The 22,079-nt window shown below is 38.9% G+C and overlaps 1 protein-coding gene across 2 annotated transcripts in view; it reads right to left on the bottom strand.

The window, feature by feature from the left end:
* Nucleotides 1-11,169: 11,169 nt before the first annotated feature.
* LOC149821483 (coronatine-insensitive protein 1-like) overlaps nucleotides 11,170-22,079 on the bottom strand; it is a 63,830-nt gene continuing 52,920 nt past the window's right edge. For both annotated transcript variants that reach the window (XM_089983110.1, XM_089983111.1), the window contains 2 exons: nucleotides 14,955-15,391; nucleotides 11,170-12,213 (listed from right to left, as the gene is read on the bottom strand). The gene's annotated coding sequence lies outside the window, so the exon portion shown is untranslated. The remainder of the gene's footprint in view (nucleotides 12,214-14,954; nucleotides 15,392-22,079) is intronic.

The raw sequence follows: 22,079 nt of genomic DNA, 5'->3' as shown, positions 1-22,079 counted from the left end.
GAGCAACAACAACTCTGAGCCTATTGGCCAAAATCTTAGCAATAATGCGGTAGAGTGCACTCATAACCGAAATCGGATGGAACCTCGAGATATCAGAGGCCGCCACATCCTTTGGGATGAGAGAGACAATGGCTAAGTGCGTGTGAACCGGCAGTCGACAGTTGCGATGAAACTCAGCGAAGACAATGATAACGTCATGTTGAATGCAAGACCAAAAGATATGGAAGAAATCCATGGAAAATTTGTCGTAGCCAGAAGTTTTCCATCCTAAAAGACTGTTGATAGCCTAAATGATTTCAGTGTCAGCGAACTTAGATTGCATAGCTCTAGCTTGAGATTGATCAATAGCCCGTACGAGAAGAGGGTCAATAGTGTCATCGATGGAGGTTTGGGCAGCATAAAGGGTCTTGAAATAGTGGGAAACCGCTTGAAGGACATTGTCGATGGAGTAACTGACTCCCCCAATGGAGATAGATGGAATAACGTTCCTCCTGTGGTGGTGCGAAGCGTAGGAGTGGAAGAAGATAGTATTGTCATCACCAGTCGCAAGCCAATGTACCCTCGCCCGTTGTTTCCATCGAATTTCATCTTTGATTCATCATGTTTGCAGAAGCAAAGAAAGCTTAGTGGATCTGTGTAAGACCCGTAATTTTTCAGTATCTTTCTGAATAAATTCACGAGGCATTTTCAAGTGAAAATAGCATTCGAACTTGAAATATGAAACGAAACAATTTCTATGAACTAGTTATACTTAGGATATTCGTATCTTCGCGAATATATGCTCAAATCGTAAGGGAGTCATAACTTCATCCCTGAATAAAATCAACATATTTGTATGAGCCAACTTTTTTAGTTACGTCAGTACGAAGAGAATGACGTACTCAGAATTTTTTGAAAAAAAAAATCACTGAAAATCCAAAAATTTTGTGGGACCCACGAAAATATTGGTGGCACCCATAAAATATCCTATAGAATTTCCATGTGGGCCCCACACTCAAAGGAACCTCTTGTCTTTATTTTAAAGCAAGGGGTGGTTTTGTAAATAGGTTAAGCCTTATCCTTTAAAAGGATAAGGCTTATCCTTTAGAAAGTCAAGGAAGCTTTTGCTTCCTTGGCCTATAAATAGGAGTGACCCCCTCCTTGAAAAATTGTCAACCCCTCCTTCTCTTTCCTATTCTTTCTCTCTTCTAAACCTACCCTACCTAGCCTAGCCTAGCCTGAGTAGGTCTGAGTCTGCCTGACCTGGTCTGAACCCACTTGACCTGGTCTAAACCCACTTGACTTAACTTGAACCTAGCTGGGTTTAGTCAAAGTCAAAAAAAAATTTGGTCTCAAAACCTTGTTTGATTCACTTGACCCAAACCCAACCAACTTGGGCTAAGTTTGAACCTGCTTGACCCAGTTGACTTGTACCAAACTCAATTTAGTTCAAATCACTTAGGTTTAGCAGCTTGACTTGCTCTTCCTCTTTCTCAACTAGGTCGAACTCATCTGACCTAGTCTGACCTCTCAAAGGAAGAATCAAACCTTGTTCGAAGTAGAAGAAGTGTTTCAGAGATGTTTCTTCCCCGATCAGAAGTAAGTTTGCTTCGTTGATCCATCTCTCTCAAGTATTTGCTTGTTTGTATATAGCATATACCTTCTGAAGTAGTATCTAACCCTAGTCCTTGGTTGAGCTCTCTAGGATACTTTGGTGTTCACGTGCTCGCCTTGCAACTATCGTCAGATATATATGTTTGAATGTGCATTATATGCGTTATTAAAAATAGTATCTAGCCCTAGTTCTTGGTTGAGCCATCTAGGACACTTCGATATTCACGCGCTCACCTTACAACTATCATTGAATATTGATTCTCGTGTATATTGTATTTTGTCCTGTCATCGTGTTATATGATGTCAAGGCTCCTGCTTTCTGTAATTTATATTATGCACTTACATTGCGCATTTTGTCTTGCCATCGCGTCAAATGATGCCAAGTCTCTTACTTTCTGTAATTATATATGTAAGATATTTTGCTCGATTTTACCTTCCGAACAATATGTATATGCACTCCTTTACGCCGCCATCATATAAAGCAAAAGTTTTTGCTTATACTACATATAGTGCGCATAAATGAGCATTCAAATAGAGATCAACTCCAAATTACCGATGTAATTCTATTACCGCTTCTCTATCAAGATTTTGCTTGATGAATAAAGCCTCTATTGGAAAGGCTTCACCTTTGTGCAAAACTGCTTTTCGTAAAGACCTAAGTCACTTGCACATGACCTGGATATGGCACAAGGTTCTATCAAACCTCGATGGATGCAAAGTATGCACAACAGTGCACATCCATTCTCGAGTTAAAGCGTAGCGATTTCTCCGTCAAAGAGGGAAAGTGTTGCAGGAATTCTGAAAAGATATTCACCGAGCTTAAAAGAAATACACGCTTTTTCGGTTAAAGAGAGGGAGTGCTGCAGAAATTTCTGAAGAATCTCAATCAAGCTCAGAAAGAGCATAACATGTTACTCCATCATACAGAGGAGGTGTTGCCCATATTTCATCAAGTACTTTATACAACGTAGAAAGGATCGACTCACTCCTATCATCAAAGCAAGGAAAGTACTGTCGAAATGGTTGGCAAAAGAGTTATTGAAACCAGTTGAATGGCATGAGGATGCCTTGCTCTTGGAACGTTGTCAGAATGGCTCATTTCCATGTTCGCCTGTAAGGGCACTTTACTCGTAAGGGTCGCAAAGCCAGAATAGTTGTCGTGCCTTGACTAGGCCAACTGCTCATTGCGGTGATTCGCGTCGAGCAGTCGATCCATTGAGATCATGTCATATGCATACTCATTGAGATACTGATACACAACTAGACTCATAAGGGCCATCGTGTCAGAGAATGTTGTCCACCTGAAAGAGTTGAGATATTCATGTGGTTGCAGATGCTGAGAGCAGAGTCAAGCATGCATATGAATAAGACTTACAGTTTAAATGAACCTCGTGGTCAAAGATCATGTTAGGGGGGATTATTGAATGGGGTCGGGTACATATGTCCTCAGTGCAGGAGGCACTAGCTTGCCCGAGCGACATGCGCATATCCAATAAGTAATCGTAAGACTGACAGACCCCATCAGAACTATTGCTCACTGTGCCATACGGTGATGGTACTGCCGCAAGTGACATGTATTTGATTATGAACCTGACAGAGTTCAATGGGACCTCTAGTCACTCAGGGGTTTCGAGGTCGTGGTTATCCTTAAATTATCTAAGGATTGAACCCAACTACTATAGTAGAGGATGCATCTGAACCGGCCTATTAGGGTTATCCCGTTATGAAAACTACTACCCTAACATGGATGGGGTCAACAGGCCTCTGAGGTATCTAAAATACATGGAATAATCAACCTCTAGAGCATCACATTGATGCATTGACAAAGCTTCTCCTGTGTACCAGGGGGTGAACAGAATAATATCAAAACAATGCATTAGCTCTAGGTTCAGCGATGTATGAATGTATGAGTGAATGGACGTTGTTGTGTCAAGTCCTGCATAACCTTAAGCAAAGTGTCATGATCGGTATACTACTGGACCAATAGAGCAAATAACTATGTTGTATCTGCACAACTAAGTGAAGCTTGAGGAGTTTGTGTTTAGGTTCATGGGATACGGATGTGCCAGGTATGAAGACTTGAGCTTTGACATCCTAATTGAGGCCCTAAAGAGGCTTACGCTAAGTTGTGAAGACTTGAACACGATATTCAAATCACAACCCTAAAGAGGCTCACGCTAAGACATGAAAACTTGAGCGAGTGTTTAACTCATAGCCCTAAAGAGGCTCTTGCGATATACGCTAAGTCATGGAGACTTGAGCACGTTATTGCGAACTGTGACCCTGAGTGGTCAATGCATTTACTTGAGTTGAATGGATGTATGATTACTTACTTATCATACCATCAGTGGTTCTGACCCCGTTTAATAGAGATTTCAGGTGTTGAACCTGCGTTGTGATATACGGAGCAAGGCGGCATTAAGTTCTAGGGTTTCTCTAGACAGTGTTGTATTGCTTCCTTTATTAAAACAAATACTGCTTTTTCCAAGCAGTAATGTTTGTAATAAACAAGTGGTTTTGATAAATGAAACACCTTGGTGGTCAAGAAGTGCTTGGTCACATACCTGTGACTTGCCCAAAGTTTTCTAAAACTGACGACTCATTATTGTTTGATTTCGTTGCTAAAAGCTTTTCTAAGTTCCGCTGCAAAGAAAAAAAATCATGAAAAATTTAACTTAGCTTTGTTTTGAAAATTTGGAGTGTTACAATCTAGCCTTTAAGCTTTGAATAGTCAAATCGAAAAGGGAGTTCAGAAAAGACATAGAATGATGAATGATTGACAGCTCTTGCTCCCAGGCATCTATTTGCTAGAATTTACTAAGAGTATGATTCAGAAGCCAAGCTTTAATATCGCAATTGAGGCAGAAAAGCTTCTCATGACATCGGACGGTAGCCTTAACCGCAGTAGAATGTTTGCTTCACGAACGATAGACCACAGATTTGAAGTTTGACTCCTTCAACCACCACTTTTCAAAGACGAAAGTCCTTGCAGAGGTAAAACCTTCTCCCCAATGAGTGATAAACTGGCTATGATCCGAGACAGAAGGAGGAAGCAGGTGACGTCAGGGAGGATCTCCAGCAGATCAAGGGAGACGAGCACTTGGTCGAGCAGCCTATAGCATGGGCGAAACCTTCTATTCGACCACGAGAAAGGCTCGCCAATAGAAGGAATAGGGTAAAGCTACTGTTGTTGGATAAAATCTTGGAAACTCTGCATAGAGGCAGTGGGAGAAACAAAAGGATTTGAGTCATAAATAGACAATAAGCAGTTAAAGTCCCCCGTAAGAAGGTGTTGCTCCCCAAAAGAACCGATAATCCTACTCAAATAGGACCATAACGTTGGTTGAGGGGAAGAACGGTTAGGGCCATAAACAATAGTGACCACTGTTGTATGGGTTCCCGCTTTCAAGAAAAGAGCAATCACAAGATAGAATAGGCCATCATTGACTTGGGAGATACCCAGAGAAGGCTTTCCGAGAATAAGAATACCACCAGTGTAGTAGATCGCGGGCTTAAAGAAGAAGTTTTCCCCTCTCCAAATTTTAAAAATGATAGAGTGAGAGACGTCTTCCATTTTTGTTTCACATAGGGCAATGAGATCTAGCTTTTTCTGACGAATCCAGTTTGTCAGGAATAAACGCTTGTCGGGAGAAGTCAACCCTCTGATATTCCAGCATAGAGCCTTCATAGCTGAAAGTCAACAAAACTCTGAGGGGTGCGAGCTCTGGTTGAACACCGAGGAGAACCACCAGCATGGGACGCTGAGACGATGCCCTCAATGGGCATAACAGGCTCCAACACCTAATTGATGCAACAAGCTGGGAGTCGGCATATGAAGAACGACCACAGATTGGGTTGCCTCAAAGGAAGGAAGAAGGTCAGAGACCGTAGCAACAGATACGAGCATGATGCCTGAGATATGAAGCAGTTGTTGCGAGGAAAGATAAACATAGAGAAGTCGGGCAGCTTAATCAATTTTGATACCAAGCATAGAAAAGAGATGGCTTTGCCCTACTGTAGGATCAGCACCCGCAGGAGATGAGTCTCCAAAGGTAAAAGTAACAGGCTCCCCAGATGAACCTTGGTTGACTGCTAGATGCGAAGAGTGACGAAACGTGAAGTCTGTGAGAGGTAAGAGGAAAGGAGCCTGCAAGCGGATCGCCATGCAATTGATGGCTTGATAGGATAGGGCATTGAAACCCATAACGTGAACTGCCAGGCCATCGAAATGCCTGCATGAAAAAATGATGAAGTGTGAGTTCCCAAAAAATTGATGCTTATGAGAGCCACACAAGTCTTTAGAAGTCGTTGTAAAATCGTACAAAATGAGAGCACAGAAGGAGGCGCCGACTGATAATGGCACAACGGCCTTAACAATAGAGATATTGGAAACGTGAGCATGTGAAAATGGGATGGTGGCAGACTACTGGACATGAGTGCCATCATCATAGGTAGGATTCCCAAAAGATTTGATAGTGCCAAATAAAGAGGCTCTTGGCGGCTGAAAAGATCGAGAACCGAGAAACCACTTACATGGGAACATGAAGGATGGTGAATTCCAAAATAACAGGTTCCCGAGAGGAGCACCAACATCACCATGCACCGTCAAAGCACCTCTGAAAGGAGCACCAGAAGAGCAGTCATCAAAGGTAAAATTTCCACTATCTACTAGAGCACCTACCAAAGACGACGCAACAGTGAGGAGTGGGAAACGATTGGAGCACCGGGCAAGCTTGAGCGACCACCAAAATAGGAGATGACGAAGATGGTGTCGCCACTGACTGCACGAAGGCTTTTTAGTGAACAACATGGGCAATGCAGGCGATTGGCTGATCAAAACCTAGATAGATCCGATTTTGAAAGCCTAAAAAGATTATTTGGGCTCATGCAGTTTGCCAATCTGCACCCAAGAAGAGAATGAGGCATGGCACTGGGGCATCTGTGATCTCCCACTATCCTGGCAAAAAATCGACTTCTACCACAAATAGTGATTCGAGAGGTTGTGGCACGCTTACTCTTCCAGATTGGATGTCGTCGAGAGAGAAAAGAGGTGGCACAATGATGACATGCAACGCGCTTCCTAAAGTTAAGGGAGAAGCACTCGGCGTACCACCAGTCCTTAGACTTCGCACAGTGCAGCTGAGCGCGAGAACAAAATCTGGAGAAAGAAAGTTCCCAGAAGGGCTTAACATCTTGTCAATCCCGATCATCGCCCCAATTAGGAGAAACCTGAAAGAAAAATGGCGTGTGAAGCAACACCCCCACCGAGAAACACTGAAGAGGATCCCTCCTAACATTGCGGATGAAATGTTAGATATCCTAGGAAAGGAGCGAACCTGAAGCCACACAGGAAGAAAAAATGACCAAAAGAGAGGAGAACAGCATGAACGATAGCTGAAATAGAAGGGCAACATGAAAACCCTATCGTCGGATGGCAAAAGCAACACCCTAGTCATTTAAAGCGTTCTGAATAGAGAGAAGGGCCTGCTGGTTGACATGGAAAGGGTGGTTGGAACGGATACCCACGAAGAAACATGGCGAGGAAGACATGTAGATAAGCTTACTGACGTTGTGACTCCTCTCGGCAGCAACGGTGAAGTCGAAAGCAAAGATGAAGACTGAGAGATATTGGATGGTGACTCCAAGAGAGAACCCCAATAGGCATCTCCTGCGAGAATGGAGACAGAAAGAAACCCCAAAGGGCGACTCTAGGAGCAACAATGGTCCACGGCTCCACGCGGTAGCCCTTTTTCTGCTGCAATATCCCCCAAAATTCCCGCCACAGGTGCTGCATTCCACGGCCACACACACACACACACACAGCGAGAGGCAGAGTTGCCTTAGCACCGTCAACCTTTGTTGTCGCCCGAACGTCGTCGGTCGGATGTCGAAAGTCTATCGTTGGCTCTCTCAATCCGCTCCTTTTACACACACAGATGCAGTCGGTGCTACTGCCTGAGTGCTTTCGTTGGTCGAAGAGGTGAAGAAAAGGTGTCGTTGTCGCACAAGGGATATCACCTGTTGGAGAGGTGGAGCAAAGGTGCCGGACTGCCAGAATGGCGAGACAGAGAGAGATGGTGGGGGGTTCAGGGCATATATAGCTAGGGCAAAAATGTGGGTGGAGAGACGGAGAAGTGGAGAGAGAGAGAGAGATAGGCATTGCAGACAGTTTCTAACGCCTCAGACACTGATTGACCGGATGTTGGTCCACTGTCGATGCCTCTTCACCGGCCAAAACTTCTGAATGGTGTGTGTTAGGGATCGAGAGAGGCAAAGGGCGACGGGAGATGTGGAGGCGTTTGGGGTTTGGGACCTAGAGAGAGACCCAATTTGCTGGGTTGGGGCTGGGTGAAATGCAAAAACGAGAGGAACCAGTGCTAGTGGGGAGGCCGGGTACTGGTGGAGCCAGGGAAGGGGAGGCAGGGAGGCCCAATTTTGCTGGGCCGGGGTTGGGTGAGACGTATAAAAGAGAGGAGTCAGGGGGGCGGTGGAGAGGTTGTTTGACAGTGGTGGAGGTCGGGGATGGCGGTGGTGGAGGCAAGGGTTGGCGGTCCAATGCCTTGGAGAGAGAGAGTTCATATTTTTTAAAGAACACTAGTATTTTTTGTATTTTTACTTGGAGAAACCACCCCAGGATCATAGACCTAGTCGGGCCGGCTCTGCCTGCCATACTTACGGTCACTGTTCCGACAGCATAAAATTCAGAGGGCTTACCCCTCACCCTAGGGGAGTCACCACTCTTCAAAGAACACTAGTATTTGCAAGAAATGAAAATGTGTAAGAAAGCATCAAGCATAATCACAATTTACAGGTATGCTGACTAAATACACCATCCTTTGATATACAATGATAGGCATTGAACTTTTACCTGAATGAGTTCTATTTCAAGAATTCAAGTGTCGGCGGCAATGAATCAAAGAACAAATGGGTTTTCTCGTATGAGGCATGCTAAGTTGCAGACTTCACAGGCAAGATGCTTGAGTGAGTCTAATAGACCAGAGCATGTAGAACAGGACGGCGATTAAGAAATTCTCGTCGTGCCTGTTCGACACGGTTCATCAATAGAGATGATAGATATAAAAACTCCGATGGACAGACCATTAATGTCTACTTTGTACAAAAAACTTGACTTCCCCAATCATCAAAGTTAGAGAAAAATAGGCTACAAAAGGTAGCTTCAGGCACTTCTGCAGAAGTTGGATGCATCCTTTGAACGAGTGGACTTTGGAAAATCCTCTCTTGGTCATTAACTGTCCCCTTATAAACGAATTCAGTCAGTCATCCAGGGTATCATAAAATGCATAACATAATAGACCCCCGGATCAATCTCGATTGTTTTTATATTTTATGCCTTGTGCGTACCCACATGGCCAGGTAATAATCAGAATAAAATATAATCATGTTTACACTCCAGTTAGTACACTTTGGTAATATTACCATAGGTGATTATTCTGAAGCATAGTTACTTGTTTTACTTTACTTACTGCTTGTGATAGTCGATGGCATGCATGCTTAGCTATGTTACCATAGTTATTGTTACTCTTATAACTGTTTGTTTTTAACTTTCTGTTCTTCATTGTCTTTTTACGCTTCTACTAGTTTTTTTGCGAAACTGACTCATTTTATGGGCAGGTGATATTTTGGATCTGCGATGACACGATGACGTGATGAAATCAAGATGAGACTCTTTTCCTGATGTTTTGCTCTTGAGAATATTTCAGTAAATTTGTATAAAAGTTTTCTTCAAATTCTCTCATTTGTATGTCTTAAACTATTAAAAATTATATTTTTATAATTTATTTGATTTCTTAAATGTAAGAAGTTTCAAATTTGTTTATGAAGAAAAGTTTGCGTTATAATGCATCCAAGGTCCACTGACTTACTATTTCAAACACTATTTTTTGTTGAATTACTATTTAAAAGCTATGATAAACTAATGATTACAAAGCTTTCAAACTTTTCATAAAAAATTACAAGTTTTGGATTTTGGGGCATTACAAGCGACTTGTCCATTAATTTTGGTAAAATTAGTGACACAAAAATCAAGTCTCACGAGTCAAATCAATAAAGGTATTTTGGTAATTTTATAAAAAAAAATAAGAAGTTTTGTGCATTAATACGAATGTGCTTATGTGATAACTAGATTCTAGTGTCAAGGAACCTTGAGACTAGATTACAACTAGAGCACAGTATTCACACTCGAGGTAAGGAATATTATAAGTAATTTTAGATGTTAATAAACATTTTCACGTTGCATGTTATTGTTGTGAATTAACATGATAGCTTTTAAGTATGAAAATGATATGCATAAATTGACCATGTATGATATTATGAGATGATTAAAAACACATGTTAATTATAGAATACATATTAGTTGTTGTATGTCATGCATGTTAGAAAGATTATTTTATGATAGCATATCTATGTGATAAACTGCTAATGACATGTATTACGATGAGATTGTGTTTAAACTTTAGTCTCATTTTTATTTTATTCATGTTGTATGAATGGATATATTAAGATTAGCATGCATAACCCTTTAAATTTTAAAAGTGACAACCTGTGGTAAGAGTTATCTAGTTCACGATCAAAGTGCAACCATTATAGAGAGTGAGCCACTGATAATTTAATTATGTAAAGACCATACATCATTGTGTGCTTATTATGAGATAAGTGTGAGTCCTAATGTCATCATGAGATTAAAGAATGAAATATATCATGATCATTTCACAATATCACTCGTGAAAGAATGAGTGAAATACAAGTTTAAGAATGTAAGTCTATGTGTTGAACTTAACCTATGACTTAAGGTTACACTCACACGGTATTTGAAGACTCTAGACAACCATGGATGATTGAGAACCATCATGGTTAGAATGTAGCATGAACTATACCAAGATTGAGATTGAGTCTAACCTCCCGATTAGCTATCGGTGGAGTCCCCTTTTTGTTTCACTGCAATGCCTGGTGGTTAAAAAATCACTGAAAGTGTATGATTCATTATCTGACCAACATGTAAAATTAAAGTATTCTACGCAGGTTGCTACGCCTGCAGACGACTATGACCGGTATAGCCGACCTAGGATTAATTTGGTATGATAGAATACTTAAGAGTATATTGAAAAATAATTAAAACATACAAACATGTATTGTGTCAAAAACTAAACTCAAACTAGAAGCTTAGAGCCCACCATATAATGTTTATTTACTTATAATTATTTTTTATTGAGGTATAAACTCACCCTCTTTTTAATTACAATTGTAGGTTTCAAACATACTAGCACACAACTTAATGAACTACTTCGACAGAGCACTTGATAGTTTTTACTTTCTTGTCATTGAACATCTATATAATTATTACTCTCTTTTATTATGAATGATAAACTATGTAAAATAAATAAATTATTGAAAAATAATACAAAAAAATTTAACCATCTTTTTTTTTAACTCAGAGGAAAAGTAATACCAACCGAACTTGGACTCCCGAAGTCTCAAATCGGGGTGTTCTAATCTTGAAAAAACATTAGTTGACTGACATAATTTATTCTTGTTTAGAAGGTGTCATGTCACTGCTTTTGCATCCAAACTCAAGAAGTTTACTTCCTCATCAATGAAAATTACAAGAAAAGTGATAAAGTTTGGGTTGTCGTTAACTCATTGATGAACGGCATACAAGGCACCTCTGACAACACTATCACCAGAGGTGCCTCTGACCTGATATGGTCTCCACTGTTTTGCACCCACTGCTTGGGGATAGACCAGAACAAATCAAGACAGCAAAATGAATTAGGCTATGTTTGGGAGCCTGGAATTGGGGGTTGAGTTGTGGTTTCCGCCATGCTCTGCTGTTTGAGAGCAATGGCATTGCTAAAACAATGCATTGGGACTGTTGGCAGGCCAAACACCACATTTCAACACCTTTCTCGAGATGTTTTGGCAACTCCATCTCTCAACATCATACATTGGCAAAACGATATTTTGGCACACACTGAGCCCGTGTTTCAGTCCCATTTCAAGGCTCCCAAACATAGCCTTAATTATTGCTGTAACTCCCACTTGTGATATCTATGTACCTGTCATCCTCTAATTTACCAACCACAAGGGAAACCCAATTTTGGACAACCACAAAGGATGGAACATCAAGCTCACATCCTTGGTCGAGAAACAACTGAATCCCCTGTAGGATCACAGTGGAAGCCATACAAGTATATCAGGAAAAAAAATCACCATGTTGATTTGTGGGAAGCTATAAACACCCACAGATGAGATAAAATGTTTGCTTGATAGTAGATCCAATACCACAGAATGCATTCCTCCCAACTTGGATGCGGTGAGATAGGCGCCGGGGAGCATTAGAACAAACACAACAAATTGTTAAAAACCTCCAACTGCTGTAGATCGCTTGGAGCCTTAGAAAGTACCATATCTATGTAAATAGTGGAGAAAATGGACACCAAATAAGTTTGGCAATTTCAGGTGATGTGTAATGTTCTGTTGGCTCCAGATCTCCAACATTTTGATTAACAAAAGCAGACAGAGAGAGAAGGAAAGCCCAACTTTTCCAAATATAGGGATCGCAGCACTAGTCTTCAAGCTAAATTGATCTGTCATACTCCAAACCTGCAAGACGATATAATATGAGAAATTTGATCAGTAACAGAAAGCTCCACAGCACAATAAAAACCCTAGTGTTTCTACTGTTTGAAGTGGTAAAGCTGCAGCATTGGTAATAGAGTTCTAGCTTCACTTTAAGTAAAGCAATAATCACAAGGTAACTCGGGCTTGAAAATCGGTCAGATCACTGTTATTTGGTTTTAGTACTTGAAGCAATCGTAGGCCCAAGGTACAGTTGAGGCAAGTCCCTATGTGACACTCAAGTCAGACGTGATTGAACTATGCAATGTCAGTGGACACGAGAATCAAAATAAACATCAAAACCAAAAAAAATAAAAATAAAAACTCTCAGACATCTCAAAATGAACATCAGAACTAAAAAGGCCCTAACAACAGGAAAAAGTCTGACTAGAATCTAAATGCATTGGGTTTAAACATACACTGGGATTAAAGGTGTTTCAACTGCATTTCCGGCATCTCCATGTCCTAAGATGAATGCACATCAATCTAACAGTAGAAAGGAAAAGGAATATTCTTTAAATGGCATTCACATACAAATAATAATTTAAGAACAGAAAGGAATGTTTCGTTACAATTTTTCCAAAGCATATGATATAAAATCCACCATGATACCAACAAAAGCTTGACACTGGATCTGAATTCCAGACTTGCAAAGAACAATGAAACAGTGTAACATCCTGATACAAATAACCAGTTTATATAAAAAGGAACAGATATCAACATGATCAGCATTTTTGGACAGAGTTGTTGACACCAGATGTCTCACCAACATAAGATAATATGTCATTTGTAAAATGTCCTATAGATTGTTGAATGAAACTCCTTCATGCTGGGTTATCTAAACAAAAGATGTTTTATTCTCCAGAAAGGCAGGGAATCAGTGTTGAAACAAATGAGTGGAACTGTTCTCTAAGACATGTAAGCAACACAATTGCAAGCAGAAAGAAAAGTACTAATACCCAGTAAAATCAGCCCTCCAAAGATGATAAAAAAGCAGACAAAGGTGTGAATTTAGGGTGGACTTGAATTCTCATTTAAGTGAAATGTGAATTCATGTGACTGCAGGGGAAAGGTAAACAATTAGATTACCATCTCTATAGATGGTATCTTGGATTATACTTTTGTCATTTGACTTCAGGAATTCTTGAGGAAACAGCAAACGTGGGAGTCTCATGGAAAAGTTACCCAAACAAAATAATAGTAGGGTCTTGTCTCAATCACAATAATTCTCAACTTGGTAACCAGACACACCCCAAACAAAAGCCTTCAACATAATTCCCGACAGATACAAGAGTGCACTATAAGCCAATCCATTCGTCAAAAGCACGGGCTTGGCTTGTTAAGGATTGACTCAAGCTTGTATATAAGAAAATGAATCGAGCCAGAGACCAAACTCGTCTAATTACTTGAACCAAGCCCATGAACAGAATAAAGATTAATTAAGCATGGACAAGCAAGTCTGGACTTGGTTATAAGATATAAACAATATATTAAATACCATAAACAAGATAAGGACTGAATCTTGACCTTAGAAATGTCAAGGCCTCAGGGTTGACCCTCCTCATATTCCCCAGAAAAAAAAAGAAACTTGAAGTGGGCAGGTTAGGTTTTTGCTATTTAAAGAACAAGTGGAGAGTAGTACTTTTGATTAATGGACGGGTCAGGTCCTACACTAACGAAGGCTAAAAAAGTAATAAAACCACAGAATGTGAGAGGTGGGACCCCCTTCTATGTCATCAAGTTGAAAAGATATTTGTTTTAATAAGTGAGACATCCACTTTACAATTTGCAGCCCCTTTCTTCAATTAAACGAAAAAAAAAATCTTTCTAGTAAAATGGTAAGAGATGGGACCCCCTCCTATCTAATCAAGTTTTTAAAAATTATATTTTTAATAAAAGAGATGGGTATCACACAAGGACTCTCCACAAATGCGGCTGACCCTCTTTTCAAACAAACTGAAAAAGACATTTTACACTGGACCCTTGCCAAGCCAAACACGAACAAACTCTAGTTCTACCAAGCCAAGCCTGAATACTTATGTTCAAGCTCGATTTGAGCTTGATCCAAGATGGAACACATTCAGTACCAACCTGAGCTCGAACAACCCAAGCTCAGGGTCTACTGGGGTCATGTTGGCCCCACATGTAAACCTGCTGCTTCAAACAAGCATTTCAGGAAAGGAAAAGGAAAACTAAAATGCCTAGAAGCTGGAGCTTGACCTACAGACAGACTAAACACCATATATTAGAGCATCCACCAACGTTATTCAATAGTCTGGAACCAGCATTGAATCAGCTATGTATGGAAAAATAATTATTAAATCAAAGAAATGTATGGTAGAACAGTATAAAAAAAAAGTTCCAAGAGAAACACAGTGACAATATTCATTTAGCAAATTCCAGTTTAGATACTAATGATACTGGTAAAACAACAATAACAATAAAAATATTAGTTTAAGATTTCAACACAATATTAGAAAGAATAAGAGGCAGCTGATATCAAAAATCAAACTAGCATTTCATGCAGATGGATCCTCAATTTGTCATGGAGAAGTAGGCATAAAACAAAGCAACAAGAATTAGGAGAGAGGAAAAATCAACAGGTAAATTGATTGTTTGACCGCGAATTAGCAACAGATTAAACAGCAAAATGCACCAACAAGGGATAGAGAAGGAAAATAGAGTAAACAAAGAAGAGAAGGGATGGGGGGCAAGCTATCAATTACCTTCAGAATCCAAAATCAGATCAATGCCAGATCAGTGGAAATCATTCTCCATGTTAAGAAGAGTAACCAAAAACCCAGCACAAACAGGCAATAAATTACCATGGACGTATAATGTTCTGCTGCAACATTTGACCCCAATTTACACTAGTGCCCTTAAGGAGAGCTTCCTTTCTCCACACTGAGAGATCTTAGCCATGATTCAGGTCCAGATAAGAAAAAAAAGGAGGATATAATGTGCCACACTGCAAGTTTAGATTTCAAAGTTCTCTCGCATCAATTTTCAAAGGGATCAAGAGAAACCATTGTTTGCCACAATCTCAAGTTGCTACAGTCAAAAGTACCCAAGCTGGAGTATCCGTGATTCAGACCCGCTCTGAGTGGCATATCTGTAGCCACCATCATCTTCTTTACCAGGATAGAACTTTCTTCCACCTGATCTGTAATAAATCAATAAACAGCAGCAGAAAGGCAATGAGAGAAATATCATGCATTAAATTTAAACATCAATATAAACTTCGGAAGCATTTGATTTAGATATCTCTTGAAGTTTAAATAGGCAAAAGAAACACAGCTAAAAGCCTAAAAGGTATTTAAGCAAAATGACAACTATTGAGCTTTACAAGATGACAATGCCGTGTGTGCTTATCCATCTCACTGCTTACAGAAGATTCAAATTGCTTCCGCCAAATATGGACTTAGTTATATTTCTCATTTAATTATAGAACACACCTTGGTGGAAGAGGATGGGATATAGTAGAAGCGGCCCAATATTTTGGAATAGGTTTATCCAGAAGGCACTTGTAGGATTCATAAAATAGAGGTCGAAAAAAGAATTACAGGTGCCACCTTTCACAGAAAAGGAGGTTAGAATGTCAATCTAGAAAATAGTTGAGCATAAGGTTCACAATCACAAGCTCATAATAAGATAGGCATTGGTATCACAATGATCTCAAGAATGGACTGTACCAAAGAACGGGAGCAGGTCAAGCCGGGAGCAGGTCAAGCCTAATCCTTATCCATAAATAAATAGGCATAGAGCATACACACCAATATCAGCAAGATTTTGAAAATAACCCCTTTTAAAATATTATTAGAAAAGCAAAAAGAGAGAAAAATATCAAAACATTTCATAAAAACTAAAATGTCAAGTCAACTTTATGATATTATCACAACATTTTCAGGATATTTCTGAGAAATTTACTTTTGGAAATTCTTTAAATGTTTAATTTTTCAAATGCATTACTATTTCTCTTTTAAATATTCCCCAAGGTTATCCTGATATTTTCCTAAGTAAATTTACTCGAAAGAACACTCTCCGAGATTGCAAAACTGATATTAGTAACTATGGAATTTGGCATAGAGGACATTTCTAGACTTCAGTCTATATCTCTTAATAGTGTTCAAGACAATCTTCAAAACCACGGTTTATTGGCTCAAAGATTTCACACCCTCGTTGTCATCACAAAATCAGAAAGCATTGTTAAAAATTGTAATCTCATAGAGAATCTCATATGTAAATATCCCATAATATGTAATCTTTTTTTTCAGTTTAGTTACAATAGCATAGGTTAGTTAGATTTTTTACTTTTAGTTTATTTTTCAGTTTTGGACATAGCATAGACCTTTTGCTTTTTACTAAGTCAAAAAGCAAAAGCTACATAGAGTCGTTGGACACTCCAACGGCTCTATTTAGAGACGTTGGAGTGTCCAACAACTCTCCCTCGCCATCTCATTTCATGTATAAATATGGGGTGTTACCCCATTGTATCATATACTTTTGTGTGGGTTTTGTCCCACTTGAATGAAATATATTCTTCACTTTTTCATTGTGAATCTCTCTTTCGAGTATTTTGTGTGTGAACCCTAGTGGTTCTTAAGTGTTTACTTTGTGTATGAACCTTTATGGTTCTTGAGAGAGCGTATTCGTGAAGAAGCATTTGAAGTTTGTTTGAGGATTCTATTTTCTTACATGGTATCAGAGCTATGTCACACGGACTCGGCTAGGGAGGTGCCGCACCCGAGTCGACACGCCCCGACACAGGTGTGGCTTCGGACTCGGCCTGGACTCGATCAATGCCGAGTCAGACTCGGTCAACGAGTCAAGGCCGAGTCCGACCACATTTTGGACTCAGTCAACTTTGACCGAGTCCAAAAATGTTCATTTGTCCCTAAAAAACGATTTTTTTATATTTTTTATTTAAAAAAAATAAATAAAAAGAGTCAGTGCGCAGTGTTGTGCACAGTGCTGTGCTGTGCACGGACACAGACTGTGTGTGTCTGTGCACTTTTTTAAAAAATAATATATATATATATATAGCTGAGTCCCCGTGTCCAAAAATTTTAAAATTGTGTCGCACCCGCACCCATGTGACATAGTATCAGAGCAAGGTTCAAGCAATCAAGATAAGTCTTTTCGTGCATTGGGAAACATGCTACACGAGGTTCTTACAAGTAGTGATCGTGTGGAGGCGTAAAAAGCTTGAAGGATATTTGTATTCACCATTTGTGGTAGAGTATTCTTCTATTTATCTTTCCTCTTATTTATTTTTCCAAATATTGTAAAATGGATGACAATGATAATGTCACATTAAGCCCATCAAACTAAATGATTTCAACTATGTCACATGGGCTTCGATTACGAAGCATCATATATAGGGCAAAGGTTTATGGGGATTAGTAGATGGAACCGATGAGGAACCTACTCTAATTCTTACAAAAGATGAAGGAGAAAAGGAAATACCTCTCACGGAGGTAGAAAGAGTTATAACCATATCTACGTACGAGAAAAAGTGGAAAGAATGGTGTATGGGACATGCCAAGATCATGTCTTGGCTTATTTCGAGTGTTGATATAAAGAAATGCTCAAGTTTAGCAAAATTTGAGCATGCAAATGAAGCTTGGAACTATCTTAAGAGAAAGTATTCTCTAAAGGATATTGCACATGTGCAATCTTCAAACCAAAGTAAGAAATATGGTTCAAGGAGACATGAGCATTAGGGAGTATTACAATGGCTTGTCGGAATTATGGGAAGAATTAGCTCTTCTTGAACCAAAATGGCATTGTCCACAAGATATTGAACTCCGCCAAAATCAAATCAATGCAGAACACTTTTTTCATTTCATTAGTGGATTAAGATCGGAATTTGAATCCACTAAGTCTATTCTCCTTCATCGTGGAAAAGTGCCCTCAATAGAAGACACAATAGAGGAGTTAAGTATGAAAGAAAATAGACTCAAAAGTAGGATCTCCAAGAATGATGACAACTCAGTTCTAACTGTCTCGAAACCCGAAAACTATGTTAGGACTTACAAACCTCCTAACTATGGAAGATGAAATAATGAAAAACAAGGAAATGATTTTGAAAGAAGAAAAATCATTTGATACTATTGCCGTGAACCGGGACATGTAAAAACCCATTGCCCAAAATTAAGAAAGCCCTAATGAGAAAAAGGTCGCTGCCGTCGGACCACCACAAGAATCAACTGAATCTTCCATTGGAAGCATGTCTCTGGCACAATTGGTGGAAGCTCTTAGACCTCTACTCAAGGGAGCACTTCCAATCCAGGTAAAACTCTATGGCTTCTTGACTCAGGTGCTTCTTTTCATATGACTCCAAATATCAAAATGTTGTCCGAATGTCATAATTCAAATGGGTCCAATGTTTTTACTGTTGATAGAACATCACTAGAAATTAAAGCAATAGAAAATTTTGAAAAAAACTTCTCAAAACTTAAAAGGGTTTCATATTCCTCAAATTAGATATATTCCAAAATTGAACCTCAATCTCTTATTCGTTTCTCAATTATCTGATCATAGATATAACATTTCCTTCTCTTCTCGTGGTTGCCAAGTGCAGGATCACCAGTCAGGGAAGCTGTGTGGGGAAGGCCATAGAGAAAGAGACCTATACTACATGAATCTTTTGAAAATTCCCAAGATACGTTTTGTTGTAATATTCAGAAAATAGACTTGGATTTATGGCACAAGAGACTTGGTCATCCTAATATATCCAAAATTCAGTTTTTTCCAAATATGGAAAACTTTTGTAATTCTAAGACATTTAAATGTGAAAAATGTATTCTTGAAAAAATAAAGAGATTGCCCTTTCAAGAAAGAAATTTTATCTCTTCTTGACCTATTGAGTAAGTACATTCGGATGTATGGGGTCCTGCACCTGTCATATCAGGAGGTTTTGTACATGATTTTACAAGACATACCTGGATTTATTTTCTCAAACATAAATCTGAAGTATTTTTACATTTTCAAATATTTCAAAAATTGGTTAAGAACCAATTTAAGAATGATATCTCTATATTTCGCACTGATTCAGGGAGAGACTATTTATCAAAAGAATTTATCGATTATTTAAATTTACATGGAATTTTAAATCAAAAGTCATGCCTATATACCCCACAGGAAAATGGTTTAGTAGAACGAAAACATAGACACATTATAGAAACAACAAGAACTCTGCTCATTACTCATCAAGTATCTAAAAAAATTTGGGTCGAAGCTATGCTAACTGTGGTATATCTCATTAATAGAATGCCATAATCTTTGTTAAAAAATGTATCACCTATTGAAAAACTTTTTAAACAAACTTCAGATTATTCGCGATTAAGAGTATTTGGTTGCAAATGTTTTGTTTTCTCCAACAAAAATGACAAGCTTTCCCCTCGGGTCATTCCTTGTGCATTCTTTGGTTATGCAAGCAATCAGAAAGGCTATAGATGCCTTGATCTCAGAACTAGGAAGTTATATGTGGCACAAAATGTATCTTTCTTAGAAAACGAAAGTTTCTTTGAAACTAAAAACCCTAGAGAGGTTGATGAATACTCCTTGTTAGGCTTAGTTTCGAAAATTAATGAAGAAGAAGTTGATCAAGAAGATCAAAATAGTATAATCAATGTTGAAACATCTCATCCAGATTGCATTCAATACTTCAGGCGAGGAAATCTAGAGCAACCTTGTGCTCTAGAAAAATATATTAAAGCACAGGATCAAATAGAAACCAGAAAATCATCTAAGGTATCAAGAGTGCCCGGAAAATTTGTATCCTACGAATCTTTTTCACCAAAACATCAAGCATATATTGCCCTATTGCATTTCTATATAGGACCTTCAAACCATAATACAACAAAAGAATATCCAGAATGGGTCGAAGCTATGACAGCGGAGTTAAATGCCTTAGAAAAGGCAAACACGTGAATTATTCAAGATATTCCACCTGGGAAAAAGCTCATAGGATGTCGATGGGTATACAAAGTTAAAACTAAGAGTGATGGCACTCTTGAACGTTTTAAAGCTCGACTAGTCGCTAAAGGCTATTCACAAGAATATGGAATAGACTACGAAGAAACCTTTGCACCAATCGCTAGAATGACTACCATAAGAACTCTAATAGCCCTTGCCTCCATAAAGAAATGACATATCTTTCAAATGGATGTCAAGAATGCATTTCTCAATGAAAGTCTAGCCGAAGAGGTTTATATAAAACCACTTCCTGACATTGAAGTTCCTCAAAGAAAAGCTCTTCGGTTACATAAAGCATTATATGGTCTTAAGCAAGCTCCAAAAGTCTGGTATGATAAATTCAGTAAGGTTATGCTTGATTTTGGTTTTCAATTTTGTCTTACTGACACAGCTTTGTTTATTAAGAAATCTAATGCAGGGATCATCATTCTTCTTCTCTATGTGGACGACATGATCATCACAGGAAGTGATAAACAAGGAGTTGACAATATCAAAAAATTTCTCAAAAACAACTTTGAAATGACTGATTTAGGTTTTTTAAAAAAATTGATATTGAAGTAGTTTATTCTCCTAGAGGTTATTTACTAACTCAATCTAAATTTGCTCTTGATATTATTGACAGGTCAGGAACCACAGATGACAAACATGTTGATACTCCTGAAGTTGTGAACATCAAAATGAAAATTGACGATGGAGAACCTCTTGAGAACCCAACACCTTATAGACAACTTGTTGGGGCGTTGTCTTACCTCTCCATTACAAGACCTGACATTGCACATGTTGTTCACACAGCAAGTCAATTTCAGCATGCTCCCACTTCTATTCATATGGGAGTTGTGTTATGCATTATTAGATATATTAAAACTTCCATTTTTTGAGGATTGTTTTTGTTTGCTTCTTCCACACTCGAATTAACTGCTTATACAAATGTAGATTGGGGAGGAGATTCAAATGATTGACACTCAACTACTAGGCTGTGTGTGTTCCTTGAAGAGTCATTGATCTCATGGAGGTGTAAGAAGCAACAGAAGGTCTCTCTTTCGTCTACTGAAACCGAGTACAGAGCCACGACTACCACCACCATGGAAGTGGTCAGGTTGAGATGACTACTTCATGATATGGGTGTTACAAGTACAAGTGCATCACGGCTATGTTGTGGCAACAAAAGTTCCATTTACATTGCCAGCAATCGGACATTCTACGAACAAACCAAGCATATCGAAATGGACTGTCACTATGTACGTGAGGAATTCCTACAAGGCACCATTGATCTTCCGTATGTCTCCTCAGAATTTTAACTGACAGATTTCTTTACCAAACCACTCGCTACTCCTCGATTTAAATTTCTCTTGGACAAACTTTTGGTTGTTAACCGTAAGTTTGAGGGGGAGTGTTAAAAAATGTAATCTCATAGAGAATCTCATATGTAAATATCCCATAATATGTAACATTTTTTTTCAGTTTAGTTACAATAGCATAGGTTAGTTAGATTTTTTACTTTTAGTTTATTTTTCAGTTTTGGACATAGCATAGACCTTTTGCTTTTTGACTAAGTCAAAAAGCAAAAGCTATTATTTTTTCAGTTTTGGACATAGCATAGCCCTTTTGCTTTTTTACCAAGTCAAAAAGCAAAAGCTACATAGAGTCGTTGGACACTCCAACAGCTCTATTTAGAGACGTTGGAGTGTCCAACAACTCTCCCTTGTCATCTCATTTCATGTATAAATATGGGGTGTTACCCCATTGTATCATATAATTTTTGTGTGGGTTTTGTCCCACTTGAATGAAATATATTCTTCACTTTTTCATTGTGAATCTCTCTTTTGAGTATTTTGTGTGTGAACCCTAGTGGTTCTTAAGTGTTTACTTTG

The sequence above is a fragment of the Nuphar pumila genome, chromosome 12 (genome assembly GCF_984573655.1).
Source record: "Nuphar pumila chromosome 12, dmNupPumi1.hap1.1, whole genome shotgun sequence".
Classification (NCBI taxonomy): Eukaryota; Viridiplantae; Streptophyta; class Magnoliopsida; order Nymphaeales; family Nymphaeaceae; genus Nuphar; species Nuphar pumila.
Note: the sequence above shows the minus strand (reverse complement) of the source record. Positions and strands in the feature narration are given on the sequence as shown.